The sequence below is a fragment of the Onychostoma macrolepis genome, chromosome 03 (assembly GCF_012432095.1).
Source record: "Onychostoma macrolepis isolate SWU-2019 chromosome 03, ASM1243209v1, whole genome shotgun sequence".
NCBI lineage: Eukaryota > Metazoa > Chordata > Actinopteri > Cypriniformes > Cyprinidae > Onychostoma > Onychostoma macrolepis.
The window spans coordinates 4,580,051-4,598,284 of NC_081157.1; the positions used below are offsets into that span (position 1 = coordinate 4,580,051).

Genomic DNA, 18,234 nt, shown 5'->3' on the forward strand with positions numbered 1-18,234 from the left:
CGCTAGGAGAGGGACAGTGATGGGCAGTAGCGACGCTACTAGTTTAACTACATTTCTCAGTAGCGTGGTGGTAGTGTCACTGCTTTCTGAATCAAATAGCTTTTCAGTAGCTAAGCTCTTTTTTTGATCAAGTAGCGCGGTAGCGTCAACAAAAGCTAACGTTACATTTTCCAAAGAAAGCATTCTGAAACTCGAGCTCAAATCAGAAATATAACAGCTACGGATCACTGATCCTGGATCAGTAAGTGACGCCACTGGCTCCTCAAACTGTCAGTCAAACCTCATTATTCCTCCCGCCTCTTTCGTCAATGAAGTGCGGCGCGCAGTTTAGAGCATCTCAGCTTGTTTGGAGTCTGAAGGTAAATAAAGAACTGTTGATTGAATAAGTACAGTGGTTTCTTTACTCAAAAAACACTTATGAAGGCTAATGCTTTTTCTTTTCTTTTTGAGGAGCAGAGAAGAGTTTCTAGTTTTAGTCTAGCATTTGTTGTCAAGTCACAGCCAAATAGCTCGTGCAAAGCACTGAATCTTTCATAATATGATACTTTGGCCAAATAACAGAAGAAAAAAAAAAAACTTAACGCCCACATAATGACAGAAAACTGAGGAAAACGGGACACAAGTCAGGAAAAAATAAACATTTGCTGGTCAAAAGCTTCGTATTTGAACTTGATTTTGGTGAAATGTTTATATTAATATCTAATGACACATGCAACGATGCAAATAAACAGTCTATCTGTAGGCCTAAACATCTGTATGGTAACACTAAAATACGATTTCATTAAAATACATTTGTTACGGTATTTATTAATCTTTGTTAATTTCACAGTGCATTAACAAATGTTAACAAAAACTTTTGATTTTAATAATGCGTTAGTAAATGTTGAAATTAACATTAAGATAAATGCTGCAGAAGTATTGTTCATTCTTAGTTCATGTTAACTATACTAGTTAACTAATGTTAACACCTGAACCTTATTGTGAAGTGTTACCATTTATATAAGTGTATCTGTATACAATAAAGCCACAATACCAACTACCAGGAGGTTTCCGGCCGACAGCAAAAATTTATTTTGCCTATGTCACAATTTGAGGTCAATCCGGCCCTGTATTTGATACTGATTATGTTGCCAAATTGGTTTGGAACAGCTGTTGAATAAACAATTAAACTGAACATGCCTGTCTATCTGCTTGACTGACAGTTTTATTGATCACTGAGAGAGCATTGACTTGGTTTGATGTTGGTTCAATAGAATTTTTTATTTATTTATTTTTTTAAATAGCTTGGATGTAGTAAACTACTTTTGCCATGTTGCCGTAGCTTAGCTCACTACATTTTCCAAGTAGCTTGCCCAACACTGGAGAGGTATATATGCAGAACTAAACACAGAGCTAAACATAAACACAGAATAGCTTGGTAAGGGAGCTAACACTTGGAGAGTGCTACACGCAGAACAATACTCAGCAAACTGTGAATGGAAGTCCATTGTTTATATAGAGTGTGTGATTGTGTGATAGTTCTCAGGTGTGAGCGTGTGATTGAGACAGCAGTGCGTACTTGGTGCAATGAATGATGGGAAATGTAGTCTGGTGAAGTGCAACAATAGTGTGGTGCAAGAGTCCATGTGATGAGCGAGTGACCTCTGGTGGTGAGTGAACGAAAGACCATAACCCGGATTCGTGACACATCTATTTAGCAGACACACTACTAATACTCCAGTGACTGCTAGTTGACATGTAGTTACTTATCAACAGCTGTCTAAAGGGTACCATCAAACTAATCAAACTGATATTATAATAAAAATTGTTCAAAGCAAATGTATCATATTACACATTCATCTGATCTGATATCTGATCTTATGGCTGTTTGAGAATTAAAAAAAATCTATATTATTACTTTTATTATTTATTACTACTATACTTATAAGTGGTCTTTGATTGCATTAAATGAAGTAGCGTAAGAAAGATGGCAAGATATGAGACTTATAATACATTATAACTATGAGAAATATAATCCATTGTAACTTAAGTGGATGCAACATATTCACTGTGTGTTATAAATCATCATACTCTTAAAAGCTATAACCACAAATAAGTAAATATTACAATACATTAAAACTGTACTTATGAATATTGTTACAACCCGCTCGTTTCAGGTTCAAACATAAAAGAAGGATCAAACAACAAAATATATCAATGCCAATTGTTTTATTTAATTAAACTAAAACAACAACAGTCAGTAATGATAATAAATGATAATAAATAAAGTCTAGGGATAATGAAGAAAATCAAAGAAATGAATATAACAAAACTTTATCTAGGTTACATAATATAGGAAAATGCATAGGGGAACAAATGTTAGCGAATCAACAAGATCTTACAGGTTGAATCAGAGCCACTCCTGGGAAACCATCCCCACAGAGTGCCCATCTCAGTTAACAGATAACACACTTATATATGCCACTAATTAACAATTAACATGGGGAAGACCAATCAGAGCCTGCTAAAAGTTAAAAGATGGATTTAGATGACTTCAAGACACATACAGGTAGGATTTCCAGTCGTCTCGTAAAACAGTCAATCGCCCCGTATTTATGAATGAAATTATTAATTTGATATTTCTCTGTCGTGGGAAAGGGATCATTTAAAAACAATCCCTTTATGAAAATCAACCATGGTTTTATTGTAGTAAAAGTGTAGTAATGTTTTTTTTTTTTTTTTGGTGTATTACCATTTGTATAACCGCAGTTCCCTATCTGTCGGTCACTACGAGTTATGTCGTGACAACATTAGGGGATTCACTTGAGAGCCCCAATCATCTCTGACTTTAAGAGAAAACGCCAATGAATATTGGCTAGTGGATTTTGCATACCTGAGCCACTCCCCGTGCATACGGGCATAAATAGGCGACTGGTGCATCCACTCATCAGATTTTTGCTTCGGAGCCAAGTGGGTGAACATGTCGATCTCCAAAAAGCCATTCATCATCTGTCTGGAAGCTGTTCTGGTTGGCGTCACGGTGCGAACAGCGGTATCAACTAAAAGAGCAAATCGCAGTCAGTTTGCGTATTTTCCGGCCGTGTCTTCTTGGTTTCGGTTGTTTCCTATCTTCCATCGAAAGCCACGATCGTTGTCTTCAGTGTCTAGGCATCCAGCATGCTGAAGCTGCGTTCGTGGATGGTTTATGCATTAGTTTTAAGTGTGTAACCATGGCAGCACTGCGATCGTGCCTCTTAAACTCCTCACGGGGATGGGAGGAGCTCCCTCTGTCACTACCCGCACTGGCTTCTCTGCCACGGGCAAAGAACCATCGGCTAGTGCTCTGGGTGATCTGAGGGTTACAGTGAGAGCTTTTCGCCGAGCTTTTTGCCCTTCTCAAGCTCCTGTTCATGATGTTGACGCAGAAATGCATTATCAGTTGCATCCAACCCTGGGATTGGTTTGCAGCGGTCGAACTGAAGGACGCTTACTTTCATGTCTTTCGCCCTCGACACAGGCCGTTCCTCATGTCTTACGTAAATCATGGAGGGGGCCCTTGCCCCGTTACAGGAAGTGGGCATCAGGATCCTCGACTGTCTCAAGCATGGACAAGTGCTGTATCTAAGCATGTTAACAGAAAGTTGAGTGGAAGGAAAAAGTGTTGAAGAAAAAGATGCACAACCAACCGAGAGAACCGCAGCCTTATGAGGATTGTCAAGCAAAATCGATTCAAGAATTTGGGTGAACTTCACAAGGAATGGACTGAGGCTGGGGTCAAGGCATCAAGAGCCACCACACACAGACGTGTCAAGGAATTTGGCTACAGTTGTCGTATTCCTCTTGTTAAGCCACTCCTGAATCACAGACAACGTCAGAGGCGTCTTACCTGGGCTAAGGAGAAGGAGAACTGGAGTGTTGCCCAGTGGTCCAAAGTCCTCTTTTCAGATGAGAGTAAGTTTTGTATTTAATTTGGAAACCAAGGTCCTAGAGTCTGGAGGAAGGGTGGAGAAACTCATAGCCCAAGTTGCTTGAAGTCCAGTGTTAAGTTTCCACAGTCTGTGATGATTTGGGGTGAAATGTCATCTGCTGGTCACTGCACTTGTTTACCAAGAAATTTTGGAGCACTTCATGCTTCCTTCTGCTGATCAATTTTTTAAAGATGATGATTTCATTTTCCAGCAAGATTTGGCACCTGCCCACACTGCCAAAAGCACCAAAAGTTGGTTAAATGACCATGGTGTTGTGTGCTTGACTGGTCAGCAAACTCACCAGACCTGAACCCCATAGAGAATCTATGGGTTATTGTCAAGAGGAAAATGAGAAACAAGAGACCAAAAAATGCAGATGAGCTGAAGGCCACTGTCAGAGAAACCTGGGCTTCCATACCACCTCAGCAGTGCCACAAACTGATCACCTCCATGCCACGCCGAATTGAGGCAGTAATTAAAGCAAAAGGAGCCCCTACCAAGAATTGAGTACATATACAGTAAATTAACATACTTTCCAGAAGGCCAACAATTCACTAAAAATGTTTTTTTTATTGGTCTTATGAAGTATTCTAATTTGTTGAGATAGTGAATTGGTGGGTTTTTGTTAAATGTGAGCCAAAATCATCACAATTAAAAGAACCAAAGACTTAAACTACTTCAGTCTGTGTGCATTGAATTTATTTAATACACGAGTTTCACAATTTGAGTTGAATTACTGAAATAAATTAAATTTTCGATGACATTCTAATTTATTGAGATGCACCTGTATATATATGTGTGTGTGTGTATATGTATATATGTATGTATGTATGTATATATAAATTTTATCTAAATATCTATATATCTAAATAAAAATAGACTATATTCAGTATATGATCCAAAGTAACTAGTAACCAACTACTTGAGTAGTTTTTTTTTTATCAGATACTTTTTTACTCTTACTCAAGTAATTTTAGTACAGTTTTTGGGTACTCTACCCACCTCTGCTCTTCAACTCCTCATTTTCACATAGTGGTAAGTCCAGAGCTGCAGGCTCCAGAACTGAACAATAATCATGTTCGACTGTATGTCCATGATCAATTTCCATTTAGTTTTCCTCCATATCTGATTCCGGTAGCAGTGGTCGCTCTTGTCGATTCAAGAAGTGTACCTTTTTATAGAACATACCAGCAACAATTCAAATCTGTCATCCAATATCATATGTCATACCAATATGTGAGTAAATGTATATAATCATTTAATGTATTTTTCATATTTTACTTAATTATTTATATCAACCCAGACTGGGGATTGTTCAGGTTAGACCCTTGTGGCCTGCAGGTTCTATTTTTGATTTATGGATTAACAGAAAACAGTCTCAAACATGCAATCCCAATTCAAATTATGTGCAGGGTTTCTGCAGGATTTTTAAACTCAAATTTAAGACTTTAAGACCTTTTTTAAGACCTGCACAAATAAAATTAATACCATATGAGCGGGGTAGGGCAATGTCTGTAGTACCATATTAAACTGTAAAATTACTATAAAAAACACAATTTATAATTCAGATACAAGTTCTCACAAAAACATTTGTAAAATGATAAATTTTAAATTTCAGCCTTTAAAACATTTTTAAGAAAATTGATAAGTCAAAAGTATTAATTATTATATTGATTTAAACTATTATCAATACAATTATTATATAAATTAAATAACATGAATTAGGGGTGTGTGATATTGACAAAAAATTATAAAATTAGATTTTTTTCTGGGATTTTATCGATAATGATGATTAGACAATATTTTGTTGAGTGTGTTACTGTGCTGGTATCTTAAAGATTACCGTGGACAGCTGACTCCTGAATTAAAAAAAAAAAAAATTATATTCTTCATATTCTGTGTGGTCAGTTCACAGCAGTGATAGAAATTAATCTCTTAATAGTAACTTCTTGTTTATTGAACTGTTGCATAAAATCAATATCAAATTTGTAATCATGCTGACTTTTGGAGAAAAAAAAAACAGCACTCTTCGTGTGATATTAACTATATGAAATGATATAAATATAGGCTATACATTTTCTGCCCCCATATCTTAAATTATGTGATTATTCTAAATGCATTTTAATAGAATCGTGCAGTGAAAGAAGGCACTAGTTTAACCTATGTTAACTGATTCATTCTGTGCCAGCAGGTGTCGAGTTTGGCACAAATATAACTGTTTTCCCGGTAAAGGCAGCAAGCGCAGCACTGGACTTTGAACTTGCAGCGCTCATGTTTATTTCATGAAATCATAGCCTTTTGAAGTTTAATCATCACATTCAGCCATATCGCAATTCTAGTCTTTCCGTCCCCAAATTTAAGACCTCCTGAAATCATAATTAAGACTTTCTTGTACAATTTAAGACTTTAAGGCCTTTAATACAACTAAAGTTAAGACTTAAGACTTTTTAAGACCCCGCAGAAACCCTGTATGTGTTTAATATTTCTGAAAGCAATTTAATGTTAACACTAGGAACAATGGTGAAGTTAAGCAGCTGTGATCACAAATAACTTAATGTAATATGCTAAATGCTTTGGATGTTTAGGCTATTTTCCATTTTCTTTCAAAGTATCAACATTCAAACAGATATTAGACAAATATTACTACTACAAACCTCAGTATCTCCAGCTGACAGTTTGGACTCTTCAGTCCATTACAGAGTAGCCTCACTCCTGAATCCTGCAGGTCATTGTTACTCAGGTCCAGCTCTCTCAGGCCACAGTTTGAAGATTGTAGAGCTGATGACAAACTCTCACAACACTGACCAGTGAGATTGCAGCCAGCAAGTCTATGGGACAAAATACCAACAATATATAGTGATATTCTCAATGATACTCAGAAAACAGGATACAGGTTTAACTCATTTGAAATACTTCTGCTTAATGTTACACTGTCCGATATGCAAAAGAAATCTCTCGTATCTCTTGCTCTGACTATGGTGTACAGATCCCCAGGGCTGTATATTGATTACCTAAAATAATTTGCAGAACTATTTAGGGGTGCTCTGATTGATCGGCTATCGATCACTATCAGCCAATAATTGCTTTGGAATGTTTGATTGGCTGTCTCTAAAAAGGCAGATCTTAAAAAAAATGATCTCAAGCTGATGATGACATGCAGCGGCACAGTCTCGTCTCTGTCCGGCGCGAGTAAAATAATTATAATGCTGAAGGTGAGGTACAATTCACATTTCTTCATTAAATAACTTATAAAGTAATTTGAAAATTTTCTGTGAGAATTTCACAAACAGTGTGAGTGAATCACCATGTGAGCGCTCTCTCTCTCTCTCTCTCTCTCTCAAAATGCGCAAATGGCTTCAAATCACATCGCATCTGCACTATAAGCGAGCTGCACGCTGCATAGTTGACACAGTAATTGTCATTTGCACAATCGAGGCAGTGTCACATCATCACTAAAGTTTGTAAATTGCATTTCTTTTTAATACTTGCTTTCTGCACAGAGTCTATTTTTGCTGTGCTGCAAGCACTGAATTAAAGTAACAGCGCATTGTTTGCAGTTAATATAAACATGGGTTGACACAAAAATGTAGTAATTACACCATAAATGCATATAATTAAAGTCTACTGTGTTTCACAGTCAACACAGGCTATGGCTTTTTGACTAGGTTTAAAGGAAAAGAGCACTTTTAGATCAATCATAGATGGCACTCGTGGAGGTAGGAAAAAAGTTATTTGTGAACCGCAGGATTGCTTGTAAATTAGATTTAAATGCAAAAGAAAAGGCAGTAGAGCTGACGGTTTCTGTCAATGGTAAGTTTTAATTTAGAATGTTTGTGATAACGTAAGAAAAGTAGTTTAAGTGTTTTGCCAATTATATATTGAGCCCCTTAATATATAAATCTAGAAGTAAATTGCATTTAACATTTATGAAAGCTTGAACCTGGTGTAAAAGGCAGCCTCACATACAGCTCATGAAATCAGGCTTGTGCTGTGTGTAAGCTATTGTGCAACAATTGCACGACTGTCAAAACAAAAATGCATTGCATGATCAAACATTTACATAGGTGAGATAAATATATATTTTTGAAAAATGTCTAAAAAAGGAGAAATGGAGAAAAACTAACTTGGAAGTTTTTAGAATTGTGTGGAAAAATAGTATGTCCAGATATAGACAGGCTCTAAAAGCTGCCAGGGCAGAGCATATCCGCAAACTCATAGATAATAACCAAAACAATCCAAGGTTTTTATTTAGTACAGTGGCTAGATTTAACAAATAATCAGACATCACCCGAACTAAATACTCCCTCACAGTTTAATAGTAATGACTTTATGAATTTCTTAACTGATAAAATAGATAGCATCAGAAATACAATAACAAATGTAGAATCGACAGAGTCTTGTAATTCAGCTTCATTCATTGCACCCAAAGAAAAACTGCAGTGCTTTACAACTATAGGACAGGAAGAGCTAAATAAACTTATCACTGCATCTAAACCAACAAGTTTATTAGATCCTGTACCCACTAATTTACTGAAAGAATTGTTACCTGTAGCAGAAGAACCGCTTCTCAATATTATTAACTCGTCGTTATCCCTAGGTCACGTCCCAAAACCCTTCAAGCTCTTATTAAGACACCACAACTAGATCCTAGTGAACTGGCAAATTACTGGCCCATTTCAAATCTACTGTTTATGTCTAAAATTTTAGAGAAAAATTCTTCTCAATTGTGCTTCTTTCTGATGCTGGTTTCTGAAAAGAGAGAGATTAATGAAGAATTTCAGCCAGGTTTCAGGCTCCATCATAGCACAGGAACTGCACTTGTTAACCCTCTGGGGTCGACAAACGCATATATGCATTTTGTGGCATAATCTCCTGATAATGCCGAAAATAACTTAAATTACACTTTCAGTTTTGATCGTACAGATAAGAGCAATACATCAATTGAATCTGTAAAGGGTCTACTTTTATTTGTATACGCTCACAATAACAACTAAACTTTGTGCTTTTGAATAATAAAGAAAACAAACAGGGTGCACTCTCTGTCTTCTCCGTCTCCGCGAACTGTTTTTAGAAACGCGTCACTGAAATGAACTGTAACTCAGCAAATACTCAGCACACAAACATGGGAGTTATATCTATAGAAAGCTTGAAGTGTCTACATTAAAATGAATCGAAAACAAATTATCGAAAACAAACATTCTGTGATGAAGTAATCCGTATGAAACCAACACGATGTTCAGTCTTTCCCGTCTGACTCATTATCTTTAATGCCATCCCGCGGCTCACGCCGTTCATATGTAAATAGCCATGTGGTACGTGCGCACGTGCAAATGCCCAACACAAACAAAGAGTGAGGAGATCCTCATCGCAGCTACTGTTACTGTTCGCGCTGAGTAAAGGCAGGATTTCCCTCGAAAGAAGAACACTATTTCATCCAGTAGAGGAGATCAATCTGATGAGTAAATAATGTTTAATGTCTTTTTTGCATTAGTTACCGTGTTATTGTGACATAAACTTGAACACATTTACTAACAGTTAGTTGGGTTTTTCCTAAACTACAACATGATGAATGCTACGCGTCTAATAATGTTTAGACCATGTTTATTATTAATACTCTGTTCACAAATAGATTTTAATAGCGTGCTAAACAATAACGATTAGTTTCTCAGATATAAAATATCATCCTTTTATAGTACAAAGCATGTGTGAGCAGTGGTGGGCCGTCAGGGGCAGCAGGGCCTTCTCTGCTGGCCCTATAAAAAATAAAATTGTGTGAAAAATGTTTTGATTGATTATTTAGGTATCATTTTCATGCCCCTTCAATATTAAATACTGTAATACACTTCTCAAGCTCCTTCAGGACATCGTGATGATGACCCATACCAAGTTTTGTAACGATACGTCAATGCGTTTATAAAATATAGCATTTTACTGCAAAATTCAAAATGGCCGATGCCCAAAATGGCTGACATGGGAAAATTGGGTACCATTCGACTTGGCATGATGCACCTTTTGTACATTTTGGCCAAACCATTCATAAGTTATAAGCAAAAGTATGAATTTTTCATATCTCCTGACCACTAGGTGGCACAGCGCCGAAACACTGCAGGTAGTCTCAGGTCAAACCGTTGCAGAGATATAGCCTCAGATCCATTTTTGCATGCTTTTCGTAGAATTCGTTCGTGCGTTATTCGAGACAGTTTGACTAATCAACTTTAATTCCATAACTTTTTGCCAGCATGGTCTGAAGATGAAGGTTCAATTTTCATGAAAATCGTCGAAACGGCCTAGATCGAGTTCGAAAAAGTAGGTTTTTCAAACAATTGAAAATAGCGAAAAAACTAATCCTTACGATTTTTTAAATTTTGGACTTCATTCGACTCTGCTTAAGCCAAGGATTCAGAGGGGAAAATAATTTTCATTTTGTGGCTTATGGTTCAAAGGTTATTAGCATAAACATGAGTGAAAATTTGGACAAGTGGTGGCGCTAGAGAGTTTGAGATAGAAACTCCAAATTTGCTGTGGTTAGTTTTGACACTATCCTCTATCAGTGCGCCAAATTTGACAACTTTCCCGCAAGCGGTTCTATGGACTGCCATTGACTTTCGAGCGGAAGAAATGGAAGAAGAACCACCTTTGGTGCTTGGCCCCTAATTACTTAAACTATAAGCTACTAAGCACTAAGCTACTAAGCAGTTTAGTGCTACTAAGCACTAAACTGGCACAAATACCATATTATGTGAATGTTTGATTACCACTTACAGAGCTTTTGTGCAGTTGATCACAGCTGGTACCAGTCTTCTTCTACCTTCGTCTGATGTGTTGTATTTCGTGAGGTCCAGTTCATCCAGCACTTCCTCTGCCATCTGAACCATGTAGGCAATTGTTGAGCAGTGAGCAGGAGAGAGTTTTTCCTCTGAGTGTTTGTCTGATTTCACAAACTCCTGAATCTCTCTGGACAGAGTCTGATCTTTCACTTCCAGCAGACAGAGGAACAGATTGATTGATCTTTCAGTGGAGAGTCCATGTCCATCTTTGATCTTCTCTTTAATGTACTGTGTGGTTCTCCTCATGCTGTCTGAGCTGTTCTTTGTCTGTGACAGTAGATCCTGTAAGAGTCTCTGATTGGATTCCAGTGAGACACCCAGCAGGAACCGCAAGAACAGATCCAGCTGTCCATTTTTGTTCAATACAGCCTTATCAGCCACTCTTTTATGGAGATTTTCCAGTGAATCAAAACATGCTTCTGTAGTGCTGTGTATGTGGTAGTAAAACACATAGAAAGCAGCGAGAAACTCCTGAACACTCAGATGGATGAAGCTGTAAACTTTCCTCTGATGAATCACAGATTCCTCCTTAAAAATCTCAGTGCAAATCCCAGAATACACTGAGGCGTCAGTGATGTCTATGCCGCTCTCAATCAGGTCCTCCTCATAGAACATCACATTGCCCTTCATCAGCTGTTTGAAAGCCACTTCAGCAAGTTTCACAATCACTTCTCTGTTGGACTGCAGGACTTTATCTGGATCTCTCTCTTCATACTTCTGGTTCCTCATGTTGATCTGAATCAGCAGAAAGTGGATGTACATTTCAGTCAGAGTTTGAGGGATTTCTGCACTCAGATCTTCTTCCAGGAGCTTCTGAAGCACAGTGGATGAGATCCAGCAGAATACGGGGATGTGGCACATGATGTGGAGGCTTCTTGCTCTTCTGATGTGTGAGATGATTCTGCTGGCTTGATGCTGGTCACTGATTCTCTTCCTGAAATATTCCTCCTTCTGAGGCTCATTGAATCCCTGAATTTCTGTCAGACGGTTGATGTATTTGGAGGGGATCTGATTGGCTGCTGCTGGTCTGGAGGTAATCCAGATGAGAGCAGAGGGAAGCAGCTCTCCTTTCATGAGCTTTGACATCAACACACCCACTGATGAAGTCTCAGTCACATCACAAACTTTCTGATCATCTGAAAACATCAGTGTGATTCTGCTTTCATCCAGACCATCAAAGATGAACACAACTTTACACTCCTCATAAATCTTTGTGTCCAGATCTTGAAGTTCAGGATGAAAGTCCAGAAGTAGTCTGTAAAGACTGTACTGATGATCTTGGATCAAGTTCAGCTCTCGAAATGGAAGCACAAACATGAAATCTACATCCTGATTAGCTTTTCCCTCGGCCCAGTCCAGAATAAACTTCTGCACAGAGACGGTTTTTCCGATTCCAGCGATGCCTTTAGTAAGAACAGTCTTGATCTGGTCTTTCTCCTCACATCCTGGTTCAGGCGAGGCTTTAAAGATATCATTACAGTAGATTGGAGTTTCTTGTGAGTGTTGTGTTCTGGCTGTTTTCTCCATCTGTAAAACCTCATGTTCTTCACTCACTCCAATCTCTCCCTCTATGATGCAGAGCTGTGTGTAGATCCTGTTCACAAGGGTTTCATTCTCTTGGAGTTTGTTTCCCTCAAATAATCTCTCATACTTGATCTTTATGCTGGTTTTGTGCTGGTCTTTTACTCTCTGCAGGTCTACAGTCTTCAGTGTGTGTGTCTGCAGGACTGCTTCAGTTCTTTCTTGCCTGATATGAGTCTTATAGTGAGATGTAGAGGATCTGATCAGCTCACATATCTCCCTCCTACTAAAAGAAAAAAGAAAAGAGTAGCAAATTACTTTTTCAGTTTCTTAAAGGCCAGCAGATACATATTGATTAACAGATACTGTTTTGCCACCCCTGTGCAGTACCTATGCTACATATATTGTAGCAAATTTAAAGTGCTGTTTCATTGAATTTCTTAAATCATTATTCATCTGAGATCCAATACAGTGAATTAACAAGTAAATGCTTATGCTAACCATGGGTCAGATATCACTGCATCATTCAATTCATCACTGTTTCTCTACACAGAAAAACAGCTGGGTGTTTTGGGTATAACCTGCCAAACCTGATTTCTGTCCACGATGACACTGAGCTGGTATTCATTCAATAGTGAGGAACAGTGAAGGGTCGGGAAAGTGATTTTGTGTGTGTAGGTTGCTAGAATAAGCCATTTTATATAAAAATTATCTGACAAATGCAAAGAAATATCCAGTGTCATACCTGGGGTCAGAGGTCACTCTTGCCTCACTGAGTGCAGGGGGATCCATCATAGATGCATTACTCTTCACAGACACACTACTGGGTTCTGGAGACTCTGATCTCAGTCTCTTCCACCTGCTGATAGTGACAATGGACAAAGCAGCATATTATGAACCTCTGCTGTTTGCTGCCAATTTCTGATCTCCTGTCTTACTGTATAAGCTTGAATGCACTTTACAGATGGTAGACAACCAGAATGTGCTTTCTACCACCGTGGGTGCCGCTGCGTCTGCAAAATGCATTTGCATACCGCTAAGTGGTGCTTTAACCACAAGTTATCAAGCCAACACAGCAAAGTGCATTTTCACAAATAACAGTCAGCTTTGCTTCACCGATGTTACATTTGACGGCAGAAAACGAAAAGAAAAATACTATAGTTAAAATAATTAATATTCACAGAAGCAAATTTTGTACTTATGAAGTTATGTGTGTTTCTTATTTAAAATGAATTCAAGCTGGATAAATGTCAAGCCTATGAGCCTGTGCTTATATTTACAGTAAGCTACACAGTACTACACCATATTTTAGATTTGAAACATTTAACAGGTGTGCGCAGTATTATTTATGTAATTTGAATCGTGTTATATTACCTTAAAGAAATGGTGATTTACTTTGCATCGGAACATTAAAAGTGGTAGCCTAGTTCAGTAGGCTAGGCTACATACATGGATTTATATGTTAAATATCAATATTCTCACATTACTTAATGTTTGTCACAAATACATTTTTAATCTATATTTTAAAATTAAATAATAAATATAAATATTATAAAATAAATTATAAAACAATATGCATTTTTTGTCACGCACATACTTTGTTATTCATTACCTGTCCTTTATTTTGGCAGAACTACGTGGGAAAAAGATATGTTCACTAATTAAGAAATTGTTGGGGTCCAGGAGCGCCATCTCTGGCTGTGTCTGGCCGACATGAGGGATGCCGACAAAGTTCGGTTTTTCAATGCCTCCGTGTCCCAGTCAGGCTTCTTTGGCGATGCGGTCAAGAGCTTTGCCCAGCATTTCTCGGCTGCACAGAAGCAGACTGAGACTGCCTCCACCTCATTGCCGAGGGTGGCCCCTGTAGCCTCCAGCAAAGCAGCGCCATGGAGCCAGGTGTAGGCAGGCCGACAAGCCCGTCCAGGCCCCCGCCAAACCTGGCGGTAAACAGAAGAGCAAGAGGCCCTGAGACGGGCTCCCCCAGAGATGGAGGGAGCTGCTCTTTGGGAGATGGTGAACGCACCACTCCCTCTGGAGGAGGGCCAGGTGGAGAATCTTTTGTTTCAATTTGTCCCACCATCGGCCTCGCGGTCGATGGGCACCCAAAATCTCGACAAAAGAGCAGTTTCCTCTATCTCTGGGTCCCAAGAGGGCACAGAGAGTTGTGAGCAAGCTAAACCCAGACCACACTCATCCTCCTCTCTCGTTAGCAGTGGGTGGTTCGAGAGCGTCACCCTGCTGCAGCTGCTTCATAGGAGACCACTTCAGCACTGGCTTCATGGCCGAGTCCCGAGGTGGGCGTGGCAGAGCAGCACTCACTGGGTCCAAGTGTCCAAACCTTCACCCTGTGATCAGACCTTATTTTCCACTGGGCAGGAGTGTCCTTGGAGCAGGTCTCCAGGCATGCTGTGTTACACACGGATGCCTCCTCCAACGGCTGGGGGGGCCACGTACAACAGACCTCTGGAAACTACATGTCTGGTCCCTGAACGGGATGCGGAGGTTCTAGGTGACCTACCCCAAGAGGTAGCGGACAACTTCGGCGTGAGCACTGTCTACGAGACACACTTACGCCTTGAAGTGGAGCCTGGTCGTCGAGTGGTGTCCTTCTCACCGAGAGGACCCCCAGAGATGCTCGGTCAGAGTTGTGCTTTCCTTTCTGCAGCAGGGGTTGGAGCGAAAGCTGTCTCCCTCCACCCTTAAAGTCTATAGCTGCTTTTCCACTATCGGGCCGAACGGTTCTCTTTGCTTAACCGTTCTGTTCCGTGCCGATCCGGGCCCGTCAGCACGGATACGGTTTTGTTTTCCACCGCGGGGCTGATAACGGATCTCTTTGGAATGCAATTCAAATGTGTCAGTCGTTGCCATGGTAATACAAGTGTTTACATACGATATGAGGTGTAAATAACCACCGCGTTATGGAGGATGATCAGAAATTTCTATAGATTTTATTAGTAATTTGTGTTTACATTGTGTAACATCTGCTTATGATTCTTGATGGTCGTTGGGACTTTATGTCTTAAGAGACCCTTTTAGCCTTTTGACATTTGCATATAATTCACAGCCTGGCCCCACATTCTACCGTTATATGGGTGCTAATTGCCAAGGGTTGTCCCCCCCAGTGTCAAAAAGACGCAAAACAGATCGACTATCTTGTCTCTCCATCGGACTTCAAACACATTCCAAGAGAACTAAATGACCCTCGGTACCAGGCCTGTGGACTACCCCCACGATTACAAGATACATAACACACACATAGAGGCATTTTCTTTATTTAGACCATAATTAATCAGTTACAAATGTATCTGGTATATGCATGTGTTGTTTGTATGTTTCCTTATTATATTAGCCTAGTTACCACTCGTTATTCGTATTAGTAAGCTCTAAACACCCATATTCAGGTGTATGAATGTATCTCTGGTTTAATACCTTTTAGATGTCTCTTTCTTGATATCAAAATGATCTGCTCTTTATTCCTCACACAATGATGTACACTATGTGATAATGAAATGCATCACACTATTTTTACTGTACTGTGGGGAAAATTACACCAGTCTCCAGATCAGTCGTAAAACATGCAAATGAGGTGTCAAGTGGGACAAAGAAACACTTTCCCGCTGAAACTATGAGCCTTGTTATTGGTCAAACTAACCAAAATGGGTGTTACAGGGAAAACAGATAAAACTTCTCCCAAACCAAAAGGTTACCCTTCTCTTTACTTTCGGTGCCCTGGAGACACACTTATGACCTTGGAAATCTCACAGCTCCCCTTCCGGGGGGAGTCCGATCTTCTGGCAGTTTTATGTACAGTGACTTTGTCAACTCACTTCGGACTAATCGAGCCATGGCTGGAATGACGAAGCTTTCACTCCTGAAGGAATTCACCAGGAATCTACGCATTATACATGCACCAGGATGCTTTACTCAGCACCACAAAACCCATGCAAGTAACCGCTTGTTAACTATCTAGATGCGCTTCTAGGCTTCGACCCCTTTTAATTAAGGTGATGTGATTATCTAATGGTTCGTAACAGGTTGTAGTTAGCTGATGTTAAAATCCTGCCATACTCTCTCTTGCGCGCGAGCGCTCTCTCTCTCTCGCTCTCTCACCCTCTCTCTCTCCCTCTCTCTCTCTCTCCATGCCTTCCTTGCGTTGGCATCCATGTTTAATATGTGTATGTCTGTGTCTAGTTCAATGTTGCATGTTCCCCTGTAGTGTAGTTTAATAAACATCCATATGTATTCACACTTGGTTGTCTGTGTCTGCTGCTCTCAGAACGAAGTCACTTTAACGTCCGGTCTTGCTACATGCTCGGAGAGCAATGTTTCAGTAAGGAAATTATTTGTCGTGGCCAGAGGAATAATTTTCCTTAGAGTCAATAGAAGGGTCCGTACTGCGGACGAACTAATCATTTTATTGCACGATTAATACTACAGCTAATTCCTGAAGATGGATATACAATTGCTAACCCGTTATGATTAATTATGTTCATCTCATAAAGCAAATATGCTACAATTGCTCAAAATAGCGCGCTTAGCAAGCTACTGAGAAACTAGCAGCCAGGCAACAGACAAGTGACAGATCCTGAGTGGCGACGTCACACACACGCACTCTTACCAGCACGGCTCAGCACGGTTGTCTAACTGTGCCAAGAATTCCGGGCTGAGAACGGTTTGTAATCGTGCAGTGCCATACCAGGCTCATGTGGAAAAACAACTGGAACCGTACCTGACCGTTCTTAGAACCGTTCGGCCCGATAGTGGAAAAGCGGTTAATGTTGCTGCTAATCAAGACCCCGTGGAAGGGAAGTCTTTAGGGAACCATGGTCATCAGGTTCCTTAAAGTTTCTGCCGATAAAACTCTGCTCCTGGTTGCATTGGCCTCCATCAAGAGGGTAGGGGACCTGCATGCATTTTCGTTTGACGAATCATGCTTAGAGTTTGGGCCAGGTGACTCCCAGGTAACCCTGAGGCCCCCGGCCCAGCTATGTGCCCAAGATTCCTGTAGTGAGGAGTGGCAAGGATTTATCAAAGTCCACTAAAGGAAGTAGAGCTTTTTGTTATTTTACTTTGAGCCCCAAACATGATCAGGAAGGCTATTTCAGACACACTCTTTTAGTTTAAATTAGATTAAAATACATATTTTTAGCCGTGTTCACACAACACATCTGATAACCTTACACTCCAGTTATATGTGATGAAATAAATCATCATTTGTGTGAAATAATATGAACAGCAGCTATGCTAAACTTCCTCCTTTTGATTTCCTGTTTCTATCTCAGGATGTCCATCCCAAGGTTACTAGAGATTACACCAGTTCCAGACTAAATCCAAACTCACTTGTGAAGACTTCAGATGATGGCAGCTGTAAATGGCCATAGAAAACGGACAAATATTATCCTTATATTGCCGATAAGGGTAAGTTTGATGATTTTCAACCCACTTTGTATTATTGCAATGTCTCTAATATCTGTAAATAAACAATATTTACACTTTCTCTGAGTTATGTGTATCTATATCTCCCCTTTTATTTGTAAGCAACACTCTGCAGGATGATGCAAAATGAAATGACGAGTTTTAACAAAATGACAAAAAGACACTTTTTGCCGCATCTAAATAAAAATATGTTGTTTTGTATCAGTTTTGCAGACAAATAAACTGGGTATCTCTGAGAAAGAATAAACATTGTTCTTTTACATATATTAGCAACATTGTACAAAATGGATTGAAAATTGTTGAACTTACCCTTTAATAATGTTGAAGTTTGATTGAAAGATTTTACTAAATATTTGCTAATTAATAAGTTTTCAACTCAAAAGTAAATATGCACATAATGTAGTTATTTTAATATATTGAACTGTTATTTTTGTAGATAATTTAATAAATAAAATCAAACTTACTAATGGCTTATGTTATCTTATTTGCATAAGAAGTGTGAC

The 18,234-nt window shown here is 39.2% G+C and overlaps 1 protein-coding gene and 1 pseudogene across 1 annotated transcript in view; one reads left to right on the top strand and one right to left on the bottom strand.

Moving 5' to 3' along the window:
- Positions 1-18,234, top strand: part of LOC131534024 (mas-related G-protein coupled receptor member A5-like) — a 115,155-nt gene that overhangs the window by 25,823 nt on the left and 71,098 nt on the right. The gene's annotated exons all lie outside the window — the stretch shown is intronic.
- LOC131536028 (protein NLRC3-like) overlaps positions 1-18,234 on the bottom strand; it is a 31,455-nt pseudogene that overhangs the window by 6,747 nt on the left and 6,474 nt on the right.